The following is a 5,204-nucleotide window of genomic DNA, read 5'->3' as shown; positions in this document are numbered from 1 at the left end:
GAGGTAAGAGGAAGAAGGGAACAAGCAGCACACAGTTCAGGAAGGAGTGGGAGCAGGGTACAGATGGACAGGTGCGGACAGGTGTAAGTACCACCTGGGGACACCTCGGTACATCGAGAGGCGTGTAGGAAGGAAGGTACGGCAACTGACTAACTTTCTCGTCTCTAACATTACCACAAGCTTTTTATTATTCAGCTGATGCCACGCGAGGCTGAGGGAGCGGGGAGGCGTGCCCAGCTGTCCTGTTGTCCTGAGAATGGCATGAATAAGAGTGACAAGAAATAAGAAGTCTGAATATGTAAGATTAGGAAGGTGAAAATGAAGGAAAAGGAGGAAAGACGATGCGAATAAAGAAAAGGACGAGAATGGGAAGGATTAGAAGTGGAAGCGTGAGAGACAAGGAGGATGAGGAGGACGAGGGTATGTAAAGGAACGTAAATAAACCAGAGATACAAAGATACACATAAAGAACATAAGGAAGCTTGCAAAGTGAGATATAAAGACACGAGTAGAAAATAATATAAATAATTTCAGACTCTTTCTTGTAACCTTAATAACATATGAACAACTTCCTTTTCTTCTCGGCAACTCATCGTCTCATTTTCTCAGGTGATGCTGGTAAGAGAAATTGAATAAAGTGAGGAGGAAAGATACACGCAAACAAAACGAAAGTAAGGACAAGAACGTAGAATGAAAATAAATAAAAGGAAGGGAAGAAATTATGTTCATGAGAAAGGCTAAAAGGGAGGTAAGTGTGACATCGCGAGGGACAGGAGGAGGAGGAGGAGGAGGAGGAGGAGGAGGAGGAGGAGGAGGAGGAGGAGGAGGAGGAGGAGGAGGAGGAGGAGGAGGAGGAGGAGGAGGAGGAAGAAAATTGTCCTCCCCAAAAAGAAAATCCTCTCTGTGGTCAAGGTGGGTGATTGTGATTGGCTCAAACACACACACACACACACACACACACACACACACACACACACACACACACACACACACACATTTCAATCCTCATCTGTTTTTTCGCCAGTCTACCCAAGTGGCACACAAGATTTTCATTACTTTAGACCAACAACAAGGAAAATACTCAAGCTATACCTTTCTCCTCCTCCTCCTCCTCCTCCTCCTCCTCCTCCTCCTCCTCCTCCTCCTCCTCCTCCTCCTCCTCCTCCTCAACAACAGATTATTTTCAGTATACATTATTTTTTTATTTTGCCTTCCTAAGCACTCCTTCCCTTTCTCTCTCCTCAAATTCCTCTTTATATAATAGTGATCTTTTCTCTTTTATTTCTTGCCCTTACGATCTTCACATTTTCCTTCCCTTTCACCTTATGGGGGAGGAGCACCGTGAGGGAGAAGGGGAGGGGAGATTGGGGGAAAAGGCTAATTTATGTGTCTTTGTATGTCTGTCTGTCTGTCTGTCTGTCTGTCTGTCTCTTGTTGTCAGTCTATCTCTGTCTCTCCTCTTCAATATTTGTGACATATTTCCTCCTTCTCCTATTCTTCCTTTTCCTTCTTATTTTGTCTCACCTCTGCTTCTCTTCCTCCTATTCCCCTGAAAATATTCTCGTATCCTTTTCCTTAGTCTCTCCCCTCTCCTCCACTTCCCCTTCCTCTTTCCCTCCCCTCCTCCTCCTCCTCCTCATTATACCTCATCTCTGCTTCCCCTTACTCCTCTCTCTAATATGTCCCCGTGTGCCTCCCCTCTCCCTTCCCTCTTCCCTCCCCCACTTTCCCCCTTCCTTCCCTCACCCCACAATCGCAAGCCGCGCACAGACAGACATCCCCAGGAATCCTTATTCAAATGAGCTTTCACTGAGCCCTGTCATTCCTCATCTGTACACACACACACACACACACACACACACACACACACACACACACACACACACACACACACACGAATTGATATTAACACACGCAAGCCCTGTCATCCTTCATCTGCACGCACGCACGCACACACACACACACACACACACACACACACACACACACACACACACACACACACACACACACACACACACACACACACACACACACACACACACACACACACACACACTTCATATTAATACACGTTGGTTTAAATTGTTTTGTGTTTCTATCTCTGTGTGTTTCTTGCTCCCTGTAATGGAACACTCACGTCAGAGGAAGGCAAGCTGGAGAGACGCTGCTGATGATGATGATGATGGTGATGCTTCAGGTGTTTCTCGTACACGTAACACCTGTCCTGTCCTCCTACGTGAATTAGCTTACCTGTAATGGAAGGAAAGGTGAGATTAGTATTATTCTCTTCTTCTCTCTCTATTTTTTTTTTATTATTTAATTTTATAAGAGTAATGTTGATGTACAGTGAAAAGAATTATACAGGTTTTCTTATAGATTAAAGTAATAATCTCTCTCTCTCTCTCTCTCTCTCTCTCTCTCTCTCTCTCTCTCTCTCTCTCTCTCTCTCTCTCTCTCTCTCTCTCTCTCTCTCTCTCTCTCTCGCAATTTTATACACGCAATTTCTCTCTCTAAGTCTTCTGGGAAATGTTTAACGATTACAGCAACACAACTCTCCCTCTCCCTCTCTCTCTCTCTCTCTCTCTCTCTCTCTCTCTCTCTCTCTCTCTCTCTCTCTCATTCACCCAGTCTTTGATTCATAATCTTCCTATACACCTGAGAAAAAAGAGAAAAAAGGTAAAATAAAAGGAAAAAGAAGCGTGGACATGATCGTGAACGTTATTAAAATACACACACACCTCAGATTATTATTACAAGGTGTACTTAGGTATGCGAAACGTTCAGGGGAGTATTACATCACTGGTACCTGAGGAGAACATTTTGCAAGGCCCCCAAGCAACCTCCAACCTTGCCTCCTTCCTTTCCCCTTCCCTCCTCCTCCTCCTCCTCCTTCTCTTCTCCCCTTTCCCCCTTCCCTTTTCTCTTTTTTCGTTTGGGTTCTGCAACTCTTGTCTTTTTATTTTTTTCCATTTCAGTCCAAACTTTTCCTCTTCCCTCCTCTTCTCTTCTCTCCTTCCCTCCCTCTCTTTTCTCCCTTCCTTTTCCCCTTCCAATTCTTGTTTTTCCTTTTTCTTTTCTTCACTTCAGTCAAAACTTTTTCTTTTCCTCCTCTTCCTCTTCTCTCATTTTCTCCCTTTCTTTTTTTTTCCTTTCCATCCTTGTCTGAGAGTTCTGCAATATTAGTTTTTTTTCCTTCATTTCAATCAAAACTTTTTCTCTTAAATCTTTTCTCCCTTTTTCCCTTTCCTTTCCCCCTTTCCTTTTCACATCCCTTTCCTCCTTCCCTTTTCCTTTCTTTCCTAGTGTGAGCTCTGCAATCCTAGTTTTTCTTTTTTTTCCTTCACTTCAAATCAAACTTTTCCTTTTTTTTATGTAGGAGAAACTGGCCAAGTGATACAAAAAAAAGTTTAAGATACCCACTGAGGTTGCCAGTCCCAGAAGAATAGAGGCATTTTTATTGTTAATTCATCTTTCTATGCCTGTTCTCTTTGTTCTTTAATATTAACACAAATATGAAAGTAAAAAAAAAAAATAGTTCTCTTCTCTTAAGTAATTTTTTCTCATTTTTTTGGTAATGTATCAAGGCTTGTGCTTCAATTTTCCCTTAAATGCACACGGTTCAGAAAGGTTGGCCGCATTTCAAAGTTCATGATAGATATAATGCACTAGTGTAGGTAGGAGTATTTTTTTTTTTCTCTTGCTTTATGCACAAGGGAGGCAGACTAAGGGCAAAACAAATTCAAGAAAAACAAATAAAAAAAATGAACGCTCATTGTCTTTTCCAAAAATGTTCAAATATTTATTCCCACTCTCTTCTTCACAGTCTCCCCTTTCTCTCTCTGTCTTTCCCCCCCCTTTTTTTCTCTCTCTCTCTATTATTTATCGTCTTCCTTCTCTCCTTTCCTCTCTTCCCTTTACTACTGTTTAATTCCTCTTCAAACTTCTCTTTTTTTTTACTTTTTCTTCTCTTCGCCCTCCTCTCCCTTCTTCTTTACTGTTTCCCTCCTTTTCTTAATTTTCCGTTTTTTTCTCTCTATTATTTATCGTCTCCCTTCTCTCCTTCTCTCTCTTCTCTTTACTACTATTTAATTCCTCTTCAAACTTCTCTTTCTTTTTCTTTCTTCTTCTCTTCGCTTTCTTCTCCCTTCTTCTTCAATGTTTCCTTCCTTTTCTTAATTTCTTTCCTTAATGCTTAAATCATCTAACTTTGTCTTCACCTTCATTCTCTTATTCCTTTGTTATCTTCCTTTCCTTGCTATTTTCCCTTCACTCTTTTTCCTCCTATTCTACATCTGTCATCTCCCTCCTCCCCTTACTTCTCTCTCCCTGCTGCCAAGTCACTCTCCCACCCCTCTCCCCTTTCCTCCAATCATGAGGTACACTTCTTCCCCTCCCCTCCTCTCTCTCCTCTCTCTCTCCCTCATCATGTGTTTCTTTTCTTGTCTCATCATTGTAGTGTGGTGTGTGTGTGTGTGTGTGTGTGTGTGTGTGTGTGTGTGTGTGTGTGTGTGTGTGTGTGTGTGTGTGTGTGTGTGTGTGTGTGTGTGTGTGTGTGTGTGTGTGTGTGTGTGTGTGTGTGTGTGTGTGTGTGTGTGTGTGTGTGTGTGTGTGTGTGTGTGTGTGTGTGTGTGTGTGTGTCTGTGTGTGTGTGTGTGTCCATCAGTTTCAACACGTATAAAACCACAAGCCATCGTGCAACACACACTAAAAGAAAAATAAGAAAAGAACATACATACGAACACACACACACACACACACACACACACACACACACACACACACACACACACACACACACACACACACACACACACACACACACACACACAGATAATAAAAAAAAACAGCAAAATCAGACAAACAAGCAAGCAAACGAGCACAAGGAAACAAAAAAAAAACGAAACAAAAAAAAACAATGACTTTAACAAAACTATAAGAAAAAGTATGATATGAATAAAAATAAGAAGAAAGAAAAATAAATAAAAAAAAATCAAGTGTTGTTTTTGTTATTGATAGTGGTGGTGGTGGTGGTGGTGGTGGTGGTGGTGGTTGGTGGTGGTGGTGGTGGTAGCGGACCAGGCAGCCAACCACTCACCAAGCTGGAGTTACTTTCACTTCTACTCTCGTCTTGCACTATTGCAGATTCTGGCGAGGGAGGGAGGAAGAGAGGGGAGGAGGAGGAAGAGAGACGAGGGAGGGAA

The sequence above is a fragment of the Scylla paramamosain genome, chromosome 33, assembly GCF_035594125.1.
Source record: "Scylla paramamosain isolate STU-SP2022 chromosome 33, ASM3559412v1, whole genome shotgun sequence".
NCBI lineage: Eukaryota > Metazoa > Arthropoda > Malacostraca > Decapoda > Portunidae > Scylla > Scylla paramamosain.
This window is presented reverse-complemented; position numbering follows the sequence as displayed.